The sequence below is a fragment of the Rhipicephalus microplus genome, chromosome 6, assembly GCF_043290135.1.
Source record: "Rhipicephalus microplus isolate Deutch F79 chromosome 6, USDA_Rmic, whole genome shotgun sequence".
NCBI classification, from domain to species: Eukaryota; Metazoa; Arthropoda; class Arachnida; order Ixodida; family Ixodidae; genus Rhipicephalus; species Rhipicephalus microplus.
The window spans coordinates 22926689-22946114 of NC_134705.1; the positions used below are offsets into that span (position 1 = coordinate 22926689).

Sequence of the window (19426 nt, forward strand, 5' to 3'; positions counted from 1 at the left end):
CTCCGGGTCTTCGAACGATGACCCATGGAAAATTGGTGGTTCTCTGGGTTGATGCATGACCATCGTGGGCTGGGACGCTGCTGTGGTCATTGTCGCTGCAGTCGCAGTCATGGCCTTGGTCTTCCGCGGCTTGTCGTGTAGAAGCCCGTACTCCGGTGGTAGCCCTTGCTGTCGGCGGCTTGTTCGCTGCTCCTGGTTGGCGTCGGTGTGTTCTCCGCGACGTGGGCTGGGTTCACGGCTTGACGGGGGCGTCCGGTACATGAACGAAGCAGCACCTCCACCAAATGTCACGGGGTCGTGACGTGGCCGAAGACAGGAGACTTCTTGCTGGGATTTAACTGTTTATTTGGGCAAACCTGTGCCCGGTAAACAGAAAGTCCAATTACAGCAGCAGTCTCGCACAGATTGCAGTCTCAGACTGATAGCGGCGAACGGAGCGTCGGCCTTCGATCAACAACTGACAAGCGGCGAAGCGCGTCGGCATTTATACTCCCGCCGTCGAATGTTCTAGCGCTATTGCTGGCGGCGGCGTACGTTCCAGAACAATCTGTACCATTCGCACAGTGGGCGTGATCTTATCGAAATGATCTACTACAGTCCGGAACCCTCTCGAAAACTGCAGGCGCGGTTTGCGCTGAGAATCGTGTGGTGTTTTGGGACGATAACAAAAACTTGGGAAATGGAACGTGGCAATATAATACCATGTCTTGTTTAATATCTATGTCCGCTATGTCATCAATATACAGCAGTAATAAAGTTGGCCCGAGTATCCAGCTTTGTAGTACTCCAGTTGTGACATTCAATCGACTGGATGAAAAGTTATTTATTGCTGTATATTGGAACCGATGACGTAAATAGTCTGTCGTAAGTCTAAAAATAATCCTAGGGTATAATACTTTTGCTCAATCGCTTCAATTATTTTATTTTTTACATGAAGCAGTGCTTGCTCTGTGGAATTTTATTTTAAAAACCCATACTGGGAGCTAGATATGATGTTGTATTTGGGTAGAAACTTCGTAACTCTCTCGTTTATGGCCATTAAAGTATTTTTGAAAATAGTTGTAAGACTGAAATTGGTCTATAATTGGCAACCTGATTTTTATTGCCTCTTTGTGGATCAGAGTCACCCTTGCAATCTTCAAGCAATTTGAAAATATGCCTTTTTCAAACATCAAGTTCATTATATAAGTCAGAAACGGTGCTATTGTACTAGTGATATGCTTGACTGGTTGCGCTTTTATTTCATTGTATCCCGCCTAGACGTCATTTGACAGTTTGCTGAGCAGTATATCCGCCTCTAGTGTAGTAACTGCCTAAAAAATATAGTGTTTGATAAAGGATAAATAGCCTGAAATGACAACTCACTACCTACATTTGCATTAACATGTTTTCCTGCATTCACGAAGTATTTATTTACTCTGTCAACCAAAGCTTCACCTGTTATGACGCGACCAATAATCAGTAGTTCTTGAAGAACCGTTGGTGCTGTAATTTTCTCAGCGATTTCATTGACTGATCGCCACACTTTCTTCGGATTTGTTTGGCGATGCGCGAATAGATTTTGATAGTCGTTATTCTTTGCCTTTTTTAGGTGTGAGTTAAGCTTGTTTCGCACCTTCTTGTACTCTGAAAAAAGTTCAGGGTTCCTACAAACCACAAAAGCATGATACATTTTATTTTTATTTTATTCTGTGGTGTACAGCATGAGTAAACCAAGGTTTTCTTGTCACCCCTTTTGGTGTCTTGCAAAGCTTTAGAGGGAATGAATTGTCATTGCAGCGTTTGAATTCAAACAAAAACATGTCGTATGCTGTGTTTCGATCATTCTGTAAATATACACTGGACCACTGAGTAGACTGAATCATTTCACGGAAAGCAACGATAGATGTACTGTTTATTTGCCTGAACAACTTAGCGATTTTAGTTTTCTTAGAGAAAGTTTGTTTTAGTCATGATGCAATACTGTGGTAGGTGATCACTTATGTCACAGGTAATCACACCTGAGCCGAGTTGCTCCCTTTTTACATTGGTAACGCAGACGTCTATGTAGCTTGTGCTGTTTACTCCTATGCGTGTTGGCACGTCAAGGACGTTTTGCGAGTCATAAGCATCGTTTAATTCTTGGAATCAGCAGCATATGTTTCATTACTCAATGTGTTATTATTTATATCGCCTACAATAAAGAAAGGAGTGCTTTGAGATGCAAAAAAAGTTCAGGAGATTTTCCATGTAACTGAAAAAATAACGCTTTAAGCTGGTTGGTCGCCTATAAATAGCAGCTAGCTGAAATTGTGTTGTGCAAAGCGCAAGGCATTCTATGTGGGGATTTCAAACAGTGTAATCTTCTATGACGTCATAGCTGTAACCTTCTTTGAGGTATATTGCCAAACCACCGCCCATTTCTTCTAATCTGTCAAGTCGTTCACACGTGTAAGCACCAAGAAAGTTAGCAGTATCGTTTTTCGTGAGCCAGGTTTCAGAAAATACAACAGCGTCCAACTGAGTTCCTAGTGATTCCAAGCATGTCTGCAAACTATCATGTTTGTGTTCAAATGAAAGAATGAGAAGCTCGATTGCTGTGGCTCGTGAGTTGCCTTATATGTTTGCGGTGATTGTACTACGCAACCATCCATGACTATTTTTTTAGTAGTCTTACAATTCCTAAACCATCTTTGCGATGTCATCTTGACTCACAATTCATATGACCTCACTTTGCTCATCTTTCCGGGCAAGTATCTTTCCTCCGGCTGTCCATACGAATTTCCAACTGAGTTCACGCTTTTTAGTGAGTGTAGCGGCAAGCAACTGCTTGTTCTGTCAAGATAAATGTTCATTGACATATGTTGGTATTCTTGTGTCTCTTCGGCCAATATCCTTTCCGGAAATTCTCACCTTTTTTTACCTTTCTCAAGTACTTTGTCCTTCACAGAGCGTCTTACAAAACGTACAACGATGTTTTTTTTTTCTGGGTCCTTAGTAGGCACGTGATGACATACATCAATGTCGTCTTCACAAATTTCCACACTCAAAAGTTGGCATATCTTATGTACGGCAGTCAACGGGTCAAGCTCATTCGACACACCCTTTATCTCGAGGTTGCCGCCCCTTTGATATTGTTCCATTTCTTGAATCTGAAGTTTTTAATGGTTATTTTTTGTTTCTAGATTTTTTTGTCATGGCAGTAATGTCCTTCATCTCAGTGCGAAGTTCCTTTACTTCCTTAGTCAGTTCTTTCACTTCATCATAGGTGTCACTGCAGTACTGAATCGATTGTTTTAACCCTCTCAATTCGATCGGCAGTTCTCGTTTGAAATCATCCAAAGTGGCAGCAAACTCACTTTCATTATCCCTGTCCATCCGATCCTTACTTATTTCTACAAATCCAAAATTGAGATCAGTTGACGTGCAAGTCACTCAGGTTCAAAAAGTAGCACGTATAAACACATTGCAGAATGATCGGCAGCAGCGCAACTCTAGATGTAAACCACTACATGTAGAACTTTCAACAGTTCTTACCTGCAAGATTGCAGTGAAATTTTTAGCCCTTTTGTCGCTTCTTTGCGATGATGCGCTTCTTTGCGCTCCTTTGCGCCGAACTGATGCGAGGCCGCCGACGATGCGGTGTTTGTAGTCGACGATGTGAGCAGCCGCGCCACCTCTCGGAGCGTCCCAAAGCACGTGTCGATGACTTGTGGTAATCCTTTTAAGCAGTTGATATTGCAGCCAGTCTGGGAGGATGCGCACGGCGTCTTCCGTTTGGGTCAGCCCCAGGCACGGTACTTTCCTGCAAAATTGCAGGGAAATTTTTAGCCCTTTTTTCGCTTCTTTGCGCTGCTGACGAACTGATCTGTGTGTGAAATGGCAAGAGGACTGCAGTGCTCTGGTTTTATTTGTGTGCTGCATAGTGTGTTGTGCAGAATGGCATCTCCTGGTTGGCGTCTCCCAAATTTGCTGTGGGTGATATTGTTTGCAGATCACTGTGACCTTTCACGATACTGCAATTTGTGGTTTAGGTTTTCTTACGAGCAACACAGTATTTCCAGCAGGCGTGCTTTCTCTATGTTGGTGTCTGCGGTGTTTGTTGTGAGTGATCGTCCTTCTGTATTAGTGTAACATGTAATCGCGGTACAATTTGATGTTTGTATTCGCTTGCAGACAGTGCTTTGCAAGCCTGGTGTTTGCTGTGTGCGCTGTGAAAGTCAGATTTGGGAGTGAAAGAATAACACACTTTTTTACGATTGCCTACTTTTTGGCCGATGTTTACTTACACGAAGTTATTAAGAAGACATGAAATGCTTTCATGACGGTGCGAGTTCCCAAGGAAGCTGTAAGAGCTGAGCTTGCGAAATAGCTGCTCTATTGTATTTTCATCAGTCACAGATACTTCCAGATACTTGAGTACTGCAAACAGTTGTCAAAGCAGTTTTGAACCAGAATGGGCACCCTTTTTTGTCCGAAAGCTCAGCAAGTCTATACATTTATTGCGACTTCGACCGTCCTCCTAATACTTCTGCGATCGACCCACCTTGTCGAACGTTTGAGACATTCTAGTGTGGGTGTGTTTTCGCTTCCTCCCGCTCTCTTGTTCTCTCTCATTCCGTTTTCCTTACCTTTCTGTGTCCTTTCACAAGTGGAGTGTTGCAAACCAGATTGTTGCTTTCCGGTGAACCCCCCTTCCTTTCTTCATACCATATCTCTCTCTCTTTCGACCATGATTTTAAATTTTAAGCAGATCTAGTTACTGATTTTCTTGTTCGCCACTTATTCTCAAATCATTGCATTGCTTTTCATGTTCCCCACGAGTAATAGCTATGGGAAAGAGCTGTTTTTCTAGCTCCATTTTTTTGTTCTACTTCCATAATTCTTGCCGATCGTGGGGTTTGTTGTTGCTGTTTCCTTGCATCATGCAAGTATGTAGCATCGGTTTTAGTAGATAAGTTTCAATCTGAAAGCGTGTTCAATCTGAAAGCACTCTTTAAAACATGATAGTGGTGATGCACCGTCATGAAGGCACAGTTTGATTTAAATACTGCTTCCTCGCTTCATAATGTAATGGTTCCCATTCTATTTTTACAACCACAAAGTAATAATTAAATTGTACAGGTAATTTATTCTTCAAGTCAGCATGCATACATGTTAACATGAAGTCTGCCTACAGCAGGCTTTTTCGCAAGGCGCGGGTTTGAATCTCGGCTGCGGCGGCTGCATTTCCGATGGAGGCGGAAATGTTGTAGGCCCGTGTGCTCATATTTGGGTGCACGTTAAAGAACCCCAGGTGGTCTAAATTTCCGGAGCCCTCCACTACGGCGTCTCTCATAATCATATAGTGGTTTTGGGACGTTGAACCCCACATATCAATCATCATTACAGCAGGCTTTTTTAGCCTGGAAATTTAGGGTCCAAAAGGCTTGCCCTTGCACATCTTTCTCACGTGTGAATTCACTGTGTTTAGTGTATCTAGCTGTAGACGTAAGAAGGTGACGCAATGGTCTTCGCTATGTGATTGCGTTCTTGTGTTTCTTTTTTGCCAATGCAGTCACTCTGTGTGATGAGCGTATGGTGCGGAGCTATAGAGGCCTAGTCAGGTGACCCACGGTGGTGTTTTTTGTCTCCTGCACTACGGCAATCGTGTATTGTCAAACAAACAACACAATAAGAACATAGAGTGCAGCTGCATAAAGAAATCAGATTCATAGAAAGATTTGTGTGTGAAGAACTTACGCTGAACTGTTGCCTGTATTGGTCATGCTTCTTCGATTTCTTACTCAACCACAATAACTAGCCACTGTCAGTCATTATTCAAATGAGCCCGAGAAGTTGAAAAAGTTGCCATGTGTGTTATTGGATGTTTCAGCGATTATGTTCTTCATGTTGTCTCTACGTTCACTGTTAGACATGGGCTTGATGTCTGTATACAACGTTGATGCATTGAGAATATTTGATTGTTATTGCCACATTAATACCATCACGTTAGGGCAACTTGATAATTTTAATGTTGTTGCCTCGTTTAAAACAACACGTTCGGACAACGTCATTATTTTAATGTTGCTGCAACATTAAAAACACTGTGTTATGGCGGCGTAATACTCTAAACGTCGGTGCAATGTTATATTTTACCGTTTAATGTTGCCTCACATTCGTTACATTCAAACCACGTTGACTCAACGTTTTGCGTTTCCTGGGCCGTTTCTTCCCTACTTTTGCATTGAAGTCTCCCACAAGCATAATATGCTACGTTTTTACTTTACTCCTTGCCAATTCCACATATTCATAGAAACTATCAACTGACGCGTCACCATGGCTGAACGTAGGCGCATAAGCCTGTACTATCTTCATCTTGTATCTCTTATTGAGTTCAATTACAATACCTACCACCTTTTAATTACTGCTACACTATTCCTCTATGTTGCCAGCTTGTTTCTGTGGATAAGGAACCCCACTCCCAGTTCATTTCTGTCAGCTAAGCCCCGATAGCAAAGGACGTGCCCGTTCTGCTGCACTTTGTAGGCCTCATTTGTCCTCCTAACCTCACTGAGCTCTATTACACCTCATTTATGCCCTCTAGCTCCTCAAATAGTACAGCTAGACATGCCTCACTAGATAAAGTTCTAGCGTTAAACCACAGAACACCTGTATACTACCACTTATAGAAAGGAAACTGTACGTTTAACAGTGCAACCAAAATAAGGGTAGTGTCGCGTTCTCAACTAACTTATTTGATCTAGAGATTGCGCTGCTGTGACCTTCATCATCAATGCGTTGAGGCATTATGGCGGCTGATGTGGTGGCGGCGCTAGGTGGTCACGGTGCGCGTCCGCAGGTTTTGGGCATTGACGTTGCTTTTGCGGGGCAATATACGCGCGCACGGCAGCCTCACATTGCTCTAAATATCTCCGCTATGCCGCCAGGTGACCGAGAGATCTCAATTGGCAAAAAACACACCAAGCAAGTAAGCTTACATTGCTTATTGACAATCGTGAATGCAGCGGTATACATGTAAACAAGGAACACTGTCTCTGACAGAGTTGAACAATAAATGCAAAAACAGTAATAATGTCTGTTTAATAAAATTACCTGCTGAAATTGTGCAACTTTGTCTGTTGTCTCACTCAGTCAGGTAACGATATTTACACTGGACATCCCTTCCACAGCAATTGGTACCGTGCTGCCCGCTGCCTTTCGCACCACAGATGGCCTCAAAAAGTTCGTTGCCAGTACGATTAGCCTGAGCCTCAATATTATATTTGGTAACACATTGGCGAGAAGCACATCGGGTTGAATAAATAGAAATGACCTCACGCTGTTGTTCTGGGTGCCCCTGCATATAACATTGCTCTCGATATTGTGCTGAGAATTTGTGTTTTTACCTGCGCGTCCGCTCTATTTATGACTAACAAGACCAACTTCTAGTTGTGGTAAGCACGTGCATCTTGGAAAAACACTGTTTACAGGATCATGTTGAAAGTGAAACTTAGTTTACGTTTCAAAAGAGGTAAAAAAAGGTTGCAGTGACAGGCACTTTAATTGAGTAACAGTTGGCGAATAATGGAAGCCTAAGTCAAACATTTCAGGAAGTCAGCGTTCTCGTGAAAGTTGTCACGGATGACGAGTTAAGAGAATGAGCTACCCTTAGCCTTGCTCGCCTACTGTTGATCAGCTGACACACGAGACAGAGGATGCCTGTTGGTGTTCCCAAATTCACTCAATAGTAAAAAATAAATTGTGCACCAATGGACAGCACTCGCAATACACTGCAAATGACAAATACATATACAATAGCAACATAAGGAACACTAGACAGCTGAGAAATGCTGGAATTCATAGTAGCAATGTTATAAAAATAGGCAGTGAATATTCATTGCAGTCAAATCTGCATATTGGAAATTTCTGGGATGTTTATTCACAAAGTAAGGGCTGATTTTTCTGTATTTTCAGTATTTCCACGTCGGACGGAAGAGTTACGTGCAATGCACAATCTGCTACTTCTCAGCGAGACCAGTGAGGTGATTGTTCTGGCTCAGTAGTCATGTACTTGATGGGGAATGCAGACAACAATGTTGGCGAATATTCTTGCTTCCACATGTCGGGGGGTGCACACTGTATTTATATTTTTGTATGCAAAATAATCACTAGATTTTCCAAATTACGAGGACTTGTGCACAGCTCATGGACCAACTGTAAGAAGTGAAACAAGTGTCACAACACGTTGTTGAGACTTCCGAACTGGCTGTACAAATGTGTACGACAAGGAGTGAAGCGCCATGCCGAGCATCCAGACCAACCAAACTATTCAAGTGGACAGAATATTGCAATAGATTGTGAACTGCCGAATAGCGTTCTGTGACACAAAGTTCCCCTTAATGGCCTCATTACAATGCGCCGATATTTATTTTATTTATTTATTTATTTATTATACCCTCAGGGCCAGAGGCATTACAGAGGGGAGTGGTACAGAACAAAGGCATAACATGAGGTAGCATGGTTACAAAAAACGTTGTGTACATAAAAAGGAAAAGGAAAGACAAAACAAATTAGTATTATCGCAACAATGTGGTCACACAAACACAGATTAAACATCAGATATTTCTGCATATACAATATTGGCTAAGGCAGCACGGAACAGTTGGTTATCGGTGATACCCGCAATTTCAGCGGGAAGGTGGTTCCATTCCCGGGACGAACGGGGCAAGAATGACTGAGTGGCAGATTTTGTATGATAATAGTTAATGCCAACCTTGTGACGGTGGTCAATGCGATGGGAAATGTATAGCGGTTGGGGTAAGAGTTCGTTGCGCAGGAAGGAATGATAATATATTTTATGTAGCATGGTTAACCGAAAAAGTTTCCTGCGTGATGATAAAGAGGGAAGGGAAAGGCTGCTTTTCATTGAATATATGCTGGCAGTACGGTTATAGTTTGACAGGATAAAGCGAGCGGATTTATTTTGAACAAGCTCGAGAGAAGCGATTAGATTTTCTTGGCTTGGATCCCATACTGATGCTGCGTACTCTAACTTGGGGCGTATTAAGGATTTGTAAAGCGATAATTTTAGTGACGATGGGGCTCTAGAAAAATTGCGGCGTAAATACCCTAACATGCTATTAGCGTTGTTGATGATATGTTCAATATGTGTTGACCAGCTGAGATTAGTTGTAATGTGCACTCCAAGGTACTTATATGATGTAACTAGTTCTAAAGCTATGTTGTTTAGGTAATAAGTTGACTGATGCTTTGGGTTGCGGGATACATGCATAACCTTACATTTGTTAATGTTTGATTCCATCAGCCAAGTTTGGCACCAGTTAGAAACAGCGGTTAGATCAGACTGAAGGATTCTAATGTCGTCACTATTATTAATCTTACGAAATATCACACAGTCGTCTGCAAACAAATGAATATTAGAGTACAATTTTGAAGGGAGGTCATTAATATAGATACGAAATAGAAGGGGCCCTAGGACGGATCCTTGTGGGACCCCAGAGCGCACTTCGCTGAAAGAAGAGTTAAAGCCATTAGCATGAACAAATTGGGTGCGGCAGGTTAGGAATGATTCAATCCATTGTAGCACGTTTCTATCAAGGTTGAGGTTACTTAGTTTGTGAAGTAGAAGTTCATGACAGACCTTATCGAATGCTTTAGAAAAATCTAAATAAATGCAGTCTGCTTGAGACGAACTGTCCAGGATAGTGTGCAGTTTTTCAGTGAAGGTTATGAGCTGTGTCTCACAGGAGTATGTTTTACGAAACCCGTGTTGCGCAGGAGTGAAAAAGGAGTTTGATTGGAGGAAATTTACAAGATTTGTGAATAATACATGTTCTAGAAGCTTGCAGCAGGTGCTAGTAAGGGAAATGGGGCGATAGTTAGTAGGAGAACATTTATTTCCGGATTTATAGATAGGAACCACCTTCCCAATTTTCCATTGAAGAGGTAGCGTAGATTGATCGAGTGATTGCTGAAAAATTTTTGCCAAGAAGATTGAGCTAGTTGCAGATGTATTTTTCAAAAATTTAGCGTCAACGCTGTCATAACCAGGTGAAGAATGAAACTTCAAATTGCTTATAAGGGCGGCAATACCAGGAGCGTCCATGTTCACTGGTGGCATTTGGACGTAATTGCAGTAAGGTAGGTGTGGCAAAGAGCTGTTGGATTTATGCGAAAAATTGTTTACAAATGTTTCATTAAGGACACCAGCACATTCACTTTCAGAAATTTAATCACCATACATATCTAGGAGAGAGATGGAATCATTAGACGTCGGGTTAATAGTGCGCCAAAATTGTTTCACATTTGATTTTAGCATGGAAGGTAATACATTCGACATGAAATTTTCTTTAGCATTTTTTAGAGCTGTCACATAGCTATCAGAAGCTTCTTTGTAGGCAGCCCATTTTGCATTAGTCTGAGAAAGTTTAGCAGCACGATATAAACGTTTCTTTTTGTTTGATAGGCGTTTGATGCTTGGGTTGTACCATGGACATTGTGCATGAGTCGTAATGAATTTCGTGGGGATGTACTTATCGGTTAGTCGGCGAACTTCGGAAGAAAACATATCCCAGTTAGTTTGAACAGTTCGCTCATCATAATCCTTCAAAAAAACATCAAGGAATACCGCAAGTTCATCATTTATGGCCTCAAAATTTGCTTTCCTGTAGTTCCTTGTTATTTTTCTTTTCTTGCTACATGTGTGTGATGGCGCATTGATACAGAATGCAGAGATATCACAAAGCTGGGTTCTAAAAATGCTTACCTACCAACCCAAACACTAAAGAACATAAAGTGGACGAGCGTTTTAAGTGCGAAGCATTTCTTGACGAATTTCGGTGACTTTTAGCGTATCTATCTATCTATCTATCTATCTATCTATCTATCTATCTATCTATCTATCTATCTATCTATCTATCTATCTATCTATCTATCTATCTATCTATCTATCTATCTATCTATCTATCTATCTATCTATCTATCTATCTAGCCGCCTGTGACTTTTAGTTGTCATAGTCTATCTATCTATCTATCTATCTATCTATCTATCTATCTATCTATCTATCTATCTATCTATCTATCTATCTATCTATCTATCTATCTATCTATCTATCTATCTATCTATCTATCTATCTAGCCGCCTGTGACTTTTAGTTGTCATAGTCATGATTAGTTGTCATGATTTACAGTTTATGATCTTGCTGCTCTTGCGGTGGTTTAGTTCACATGGCATGTTGAAAAACTGGTATTGTATGACATAATTGCATGGCAAACACAAGTGGTCGACCCTGACATGAAAAGCACGGCATGCGTGTCATATATTAACATTACTACATGCCACGCTCATGATGCGCTCACGGCTGTTTTCCTAGCGTCACATATACCTAATTCGGTGTTACGGTACGTGAATGGATGACGAAGGTGTGTGACTGGTGCAAACATGTTAATCATGAGATGTGTGTCATGTAACAACATGAATACATACCAAGCTCATGATGCGCTGGCGGCCGTTTCGCTAGCTTCACTTATACCGAATTTGGTATTACGAGACGCGAATGGATGCGGAAGGTATGATACCGGTCCAAACATAAAAAATTAACAGATCCCACGCACAGTGGAAATCGATGATATGCGAAGCACGAATGAAATGATATGCCACTTTTAAATTACTACAATGTTAAGAGGTGGAGGTAAGTTATGCCGCACATGGCTTCCGTGTCATCATTATCATGTTTGGATGTGTCGTTTACCTTCGTCATCTGTTCACATCACGTGATGCCGAATTCAGTATATGTGGAGCTAGCGAAACGACCGCGAGCATGCTATGAGCGCGTTATGTTGTCATGTTCTGACACAACACACGTCTTATGATTATCATGTTTGCACCAGTCGTCTACCTTCGTCATCCATTGACGTCACGTAACTATCAAATTTGCTACATGTGAAGTTAGCGAAATGGTCTTGAGTGCATCATGAAGGGCCCAATATACTCCAACGTAACGTTGACGCAGGCTGAGCACAGCGACGCTACGTTAGCAAAACGCGAGTACTCTATAGTCTGACGCCAAGTACCACCGGCCTACGTCGTCGCGGCCCGACGGCAACCGCTGCGAAAAGCGACATGCTGCATTTGGCGTCAATGCGTTACCCAGGCAGCGCTGCGTCTACCTCTTTTCATGACGGAGGGACGCCGGACGCGCTGAAACGCGTATACATCAGATTGATTTGATTGATTTGTGGGGTTTAACGTCCCAAAACCACCATAAGATTACGAGAGACGCCGTAGTGGAGGGCTCCGGAAATTTCCACTAACTGGGGTTCTTTAACGTGCACCCAAATCATAGCACACGGGCCTACAACATTTCCGCCTCCATCGAAAATGAAGCCGCCGCAGCGTTCTCAGCTGCGGGTCAGCAGCTGAGAACGCGTACACATCAGAGCAACACAGCGCGCGCCTCGAGTTTATGGCAGGACCGGTGCTAGGCGTGGTAACGCAAGCGTGACGTGACGAAACAAAGCCGCCGCGAACGCGCGCCGGGTCATGTCGAAGTGTATCGGTGGCTTGACTGTGGCATGTAGTCATGTTCTCACATGACGCACATCTCGTGATTATTATGTTTGCACCAGTCGCATACCTTCGTCATCCATTGACGTCACGTAATACCGAATTTGGTATATATGAAGCTTGCAAAATGGCCGCGAGCGCATCATGAGTGTAGCATGTAATCTTGTTGTTACATGACATGCATGTCGTGATTATCACGTTTGGATGTGTCACTCACGTATGTCGGCAGTTCGCGTCATGTAATATCGAATTTGGTAAATGTGAAGCTAGAGAAATGGCCGCGAGTGCATCATGAGCGTAGCAAGTAGTCATGCTGTTACATGACACGCATCTCATGTTTATCATGTTTGCACCAGTCTTATACCTTCGTCATTCATTCACGTCCCGTCATACCTAATTTCGTATAGGTGAAGCTAGCGAAACGGCCGCCAGCGCATAATGGGCGTGGCATGTAGTCATGTTGTTACATGACATGCATCTCGTGATTATCATGTGTTCAGTCAGACACCTTCGTCATCTTTTCACGTACCGTAATACTACATTTGCTATATGTGACGCTAGCGAAATGGCCAAGAGCGCATCCTGAGCGTGGCAAGTAGTCATGTTACATGACACGCATACCATGTTTTTCATGTTGGGGTCGTTCACTTGTGTTTTCCATGCAATCATGCCATACAATACCAGTTTTTCAACATGCCACGTGAACGAAACCACCGCAAGAGCAGCAAGACCATGAACTGTATATCATGACATTTATGACATACGTGTCAAAATTTTCATATTAAGACCAGTCAAATATGCTCGTAATATAGTCATGTTATGTCATACCAAGTTTGGTATCGATACCATCATCAAAACGGCCAAGAGAGCTAAAAGTCGTCGGCGGATAGATAGATAGATAAATAGATAGATAGATAGATAGATAGATAGATAGATAGATAGATAGATAGATAGATAGATACGCTCAAAGTCGCCGAAGTTCGCTGAGAAATGCTTCGCATTTAATAAACATGAGATGTGTTTCATGTAACAACATACTACATGCTACGCTCATACAGCGCTCGCAGCAGTTTCGCTAGCTTCTTATGTACGAAACCCAGTATTACGCGACGCAAACAGATGACATACGTAAACAGCACTTCCAAAGTGATGAAGACGACATGCGTGTCGTGTAACAACATGACTACATACCACACTCATGATGCGCTCGCGGCCGTTTCGCTAGCTTTATATATGCCAAATTTAGTATTACGTGAACTCAATCAATGACGAAAGTAAGTGATTGGTGCAAACATGATAAGCATGAGATGCGTGTCATGTGAGAACATCACTACGTGCCACAGTCAAGGCGCCAGTACATTTCGACGTGATGCAGTGTACGTGCTCGCCGGCGCTCATTTCGTTGCGTCACCCCGGGGTTGCCACGCCAGGCGCCGTTCCTGCCATATACTCGCAGGCGCCCGCCGCGCTGTGTTGATTTCATGCATGCGCGTTTCAGCTCATCTAGTGTCCCTCCGTCACGAAAAGAGGGAGACGCAGTGTTGTCTGCGTAATGCATCGGCGTGAAATGCGGTATGTCACATGTCGCGCCGGTTGCCGTCGAGTCGCGCGACTGACGCTGGTCGTGCCGGTTGCGCCTGGCGTCAGACATAGAGTGCTCGCGTTTTGCTAGCGTAGCTTCGCTGTGCCCTGTGTGCGCGCGCATCAACGCTATATTAGAGTGTATTGGGCTCTTCGTGGTGCACTCGTGGCCATTTTTCTAGCTCCTCATATACCAGCTTTGGTGTCATGTGACTTCGATGAATGACAAAAATATATGACTCGTGCAAACATGAAATTTCCTGACACACGTGTCATGTAAGAACAGGGCAACATACCACGCACATGGTGTTCTCGTGGTCATTTCGCCAGCTCCACATATACTAAATTTGGTATCACGTGATGTCATAGATGACGAAGGGAAAGGACGCATCTGAACATGATAATCGTGACACTGAAGTCATGTACGGTATCACTGACCTCCACCTCGTTACGTTCTGCTGACTTTAATGTGACATATCATCATCATCATCATCAGCCTGACTACGTCCACTGCAGGACAAAGGCCTCTCCCATGTTCCGCCAGTTAACCCGGTCCTGTGCTTGCTGCTGCCAATTTATACCCGCAAACTTCTTAATCTCATCTGCCCACCTAACCTTCTGTCTCCCCCTAACCCGCTTGCCTTCTCTGGGAATCCAGTCAGTTACCCTTAATGAGCAGCTGTTATCCTGTCTACGCGATACATGCCCGGCCCATGTCCATTTCCCCTTCTTTATTTGAACTATGATATCCTTTACCCCCGTTTGTCCCCTAATCCACTCTGCTCTCTTCTTGTCTCTTAAGGTTACACCTACCATTTTTCTTTCCATTGCTCGCTGCGTTGTCCTCAATTTAAGCTGAACCCTGTTTGTAAATCTCCAGGTTTCTGCTCCGTAGCTAAGTACCGGCAAGATACAGCTGTTATATACCTTCCTCTTGAGGGATAGTGGCAGACTACCTGTCATAATTTGAGAGTGCTTGCCGAATGTGCTCCACCCCATTCTTATTCTTCTAGTTACTTCAACCTCGTGGTTAGGCTCTGCGGTTGTTACCTGCCCTAAGTAGACATAGTCTTTTACAACTTCAAGTGCACTATTACCTATCTCGAAGCGCTGCTCCTTTCCGAGGTTGTTGTACATTACTTTCGTTTTCTGCAGATTCATTTTAAGACTCACCTTTCTGCTCTCCTTGTCTAACTCCGTAATCATGAGTTGCAATTCGTCCCCTGAGTTACTCATTAATGCGATGTCATCGGCGAAGCGCAGGTTACTAAGGTATTCTCCATTAGCTCTTATCCCTAACTGTTCCCATTCTAGGCTTCTGAAAACCTCCTGTAAGCATGCGGTAAATAGCATTGGGGAGATTGTGTCCCTGCCTTACACCCTTCTTGATTGGTATTCTGTTGCTTTCTTTATGAAGCACTATGGTAGCAGTTGATCCCCTGTAGATTTCTTCCAGAATGTTTATATATACTTCATCTACGCCCTGATTCCGCAGTGTCTGAATGACGGCTGATATTTCTACTGAATCAAACGCCTTCTCGTAATCTATGAAGGCTATGTATAGTGGTTGGTTATACTCTGAGCATTTCTCTATTACCTGATTGATAGTATGAATGTGGTCAATCGTTGAGTAGCTTGTTCTAAATCCTGCTTGTTCCTTTGGTTGATTGAATGCTAATGTTTTCTTTACTCTGTTGGCAATTACCTTTGTAAATAGCTTGTATACTACAGAGAGCAAGCTGATCGGCCTGTAATTCTTCAAGTCCTTGTCATCTCCTTTCTTATGTATTAAGATGATGTTAGCGTTCTTCCAAGACTCTGGTACCCTTCCCGTCAGGAGACACCTCGTAAATAGGGTGGCTAGTTTTGCTAACACAATCTGTCCTCCATCTTTGAGCAGGTCTGATGTTACCTGATCCTCACCAGCAGCTTTGCCTCTTTGCATGCTCTCCAAAGCTTTTCTGACTTCTTCTATCATTACTGGTTGGGTGTCATCTGGGCTACTGCTAGTTCTTATAGTATTAGGGTAGTGGTTGTCTCGGCTACTGTACAGATCTCTGTAAAACTCCTCCGCTATTTTAACTATCCTATCCATATTGGTAGTTATTTTGCCTTCTTTGTCCCTTAGTGCATACATCCGACTTTTGCTTATCCCAAGTTTCCTCTTCACTGCTTTGACGCTTTCTCTGTTTTTCAGAGCATGTTCAATTCTCTCCATGTTATACCTTCTTATATCGCATACCTTACGCCTATTAATCAACTTCGAAATCTCTGCCAGTTCTATTTTGTCTGTTGTACTTGAGACTTTCATAATTTGACGCTTCTTAATTAGGTTCTTCGTTTCCTGGGAAAGCTTGCCAGTGTCCTGTCTAACTACCCTGCCTCCAACTTCCACTGCACACTCCGTAATGATACTCGTTAGATTATCATTCATTGTATCTACGCTAAGGTTGGTTTCCTCACTAAGAGCCGAGTACCTGTTCTGCAGCGACACTCTGTATTCCGGTACTTTCCCTCTCAGTGCTAGCTCATTGATTGGCTTTTTGCGTATCAGTTTATCTCGTTCCTTTCTCAAGTCTAGGTGAATTCGAGACCGTACCATTCTATGGTCACTGCATCGAACCTTGCCAACCACTGCCACATCCTGCACGATGCCTGGGTGTGCACTCATTATAAAGTCTATTTCGTTCTTATTTTCGCCATTAGGACTCCTCCATGTCCACTTGCGGTTTTCTCGTTTTCGGTAGAAGGTATTCAAAATCCGCAAATTATTGTGTTCTGCGAATTCTACTAGTAGCTCTCCTCCGGCGTTTCTAGTGCCGATGCCATAATCTCCTACTGCCTGGTCGCCAGCCTGCTTCTTCCCTACCTTTGCATTAAAGTCGCCCATCACTATAGTATACTGTGTTTTTACCTTACTCATTGCCGATTCCACGTATTCATAGAAGCTTTCAACTGAAGCGTCATCATGGCTGGATGTAGGCGTGTAAGCCTGTACTACCTTCATCTTGTATCTTTTATTCAGTTTAATTACAATACCTACCACCCTTTCGTTAATGCTATAGTATTCCTCTATGTTGCCAGCTATGTTTCTGTGAATTAGGAACCCCACTCCCAGTTCTCTTCTGTCTGCCGAGCCCCGATAGCAAAGGACGTGCCCATTCTGTAGCACAGTATAGGCCTCATCTGTCCTCCTAACCTCACTGAGCCCTATTATACCCCATTTAACACCCTCTAGCTGCTCGAATAGTACAGCTAGACTTCCCTCACTAGATAAGATAGTGTTGCGGCGACGGCGTAGTGGTTAGAGCATCCGCCTCGCATGCAAGAGGTCCGTGGTTCAAATCCCGGTGCCGCGCAGTTCCCAACCGGATTAAAAAAAATCCGCGTGTTGATGGAACTGCATTAAGAGGCCTGGGGTGCGGCCTCACCGGTAACCACCGCCGGGAACGCACTCCCTCACCAGAGAAGGATTGGCCACCCTGGTGCAGTATCTGGCCACTACCTCCCACATTCATACGTCAAATAACTCACGGCCCTCAGTCCCCAGCAGCTGCGAAGCAACTGACCACGGCGGCGGTGAGATCTGCAAGGCAGCAGAGGGTGCTAAGAATCTCTGGATCCGGACAGGCCGCCATTTGAACCTGAACTTGGCTACATTTAACGCTAGAATGTGACATATAAACCTTTCTTATTCGCGCTTCGCATGTCGTTGATTTCCACTGTGCGTGGGATCTGCCAATTTTTTGGACTGCTACTGACTGAAAGACAAAACATTTTGGTAGGGAAGACTAACTGTTCACCCTACTGTCCTGAGCCAGCACTGTGCGATAATTTCCTCGTTTTTCTCTTGAAACAGTGGCTCGGGGTGTGAGTTGAAGACGGTAAGAAATTTAAGAACACCGTTCGCAACAGCTCCAATGACAAAGTGGTGATCGTTTATTTATATTGACTATAGAAACTACCGCGACGGTACGAGAAGTACATAGAATTTAGCAGTGATTCTGTAAAAAAGTGAAGTAGCTTTTGCTAAGCTAAGCCCACCAATAAAAACTTTTGCTAACGAATGTTTGCTTGCTTGGAACTAAATGGCCCTTACTTTTTAAATTACTTTCAAAGTCTTTATGCGTTGCATTGACAGATCAATAAATCAGGTTTTTTTGTGCCAATGGTGCATAGTCATCAAAGACACTGCTTAAACAATGGCCAATGGCAGAAGCTCGATTCACATTTTTTTCTTCACTACATGTAACTGTCTGTCTCACTCTTAACACGGGTATCATGCAGAATTAGTCCTTTTGGCTACAGGTTTCACAGCAGTATCAAGGAAATAGCTGTTAGTAAACATTCGAATCATCAACGTGTACAAACACTGGCCAACTCTGATTATACCAACTGAGTGCACTCAGTCATTGTTCTGTTAAAATTGACATACTTTCAAAAATGCGTTGTCATGTGTCAGGTCTTTGACATAGAACAATTATTATTACAGTAAAAGGTCGTTATTGGAACTCGGTTTAGTAAAAGCGCACAGCCCTGTGTATTTCAATGGGGGGAACATCTTGACAATTTGAACACTTTGGTATCCCCTACAGCTAATTCAAACTGCAAGCCCTTTGTTTTCGTTGCTGCTCACACAAATCTGTTCAGAACAATCACTAACATTTCGTAAAAACAAACTAAACTAAATTTACTAGAGGTGGAAAACAGCCGAACAGCAGCATTTCTCAGCAGATGTAATTTCGGATGCTGAACTGGAGCTTTTGGAAAAGCCACGACAAGGTAGTCGCAGTGGAAAAATGAAAGTGAAAGAAAATGACTGATTACTTCTCAGTTTGATTGCAATAACTCTGTCACGGGAAGAAACATGTTCCGATGCACAAATATTGACATACGTTTCAACACTAAGGCTCACTGCTTGCGTGCATGTCGGTGCTTGTTTTTGGCATATCAGCCTCATTACACCCACGGCAAGACAAACGCCTCTCTTATGATTGGCCTATCAACTTGGCCCTGTGCTTTTTGCTGCCACGTTATACGTACAAACTTTTTAATCTAATCAGCCTACCTAACCTTCTGTCTTCACTTCGTGCATTTTCCTTCTCTGTGAATCCAGTCAGTTCCGCTTAATTACCAGCGGTTATCCTGCCGGTGTACTAAATGCCAAGCCCATGTCCATTTCTTCTTCTTGAATTCAAGTATGATATATCCTTAACGCCGATTTGTTCCCTGACCTACTGTGTTTTCTTCTTGTGTCTTAAAGTTACACCTATCCATTTCCTTTCCATCGCTTGCTGC

General features: G+C 43.1%; 1 long non-coding RNA gene across 1 annotated transcript in view; it reads right to left on the bottom strand.

The window, feature by feature from the left end:
- LOC142765210 (uncharacterized) overlaps positions 1-19426 on the bottom strand; it is a 68984-nt gene that overhangs the window by 31709 nt on the left and 17849 nt on the right. Inside the window, exon 2 of the long non-coding RNA XR_012884100.1 lies at positions 3517-3784. This is a non-coding gene — a long non-coding RNA (uncharacterized LOC142765210). The remainder of the gene's footprint in view (positions 1-3516; positions 3785-19426) is intronic.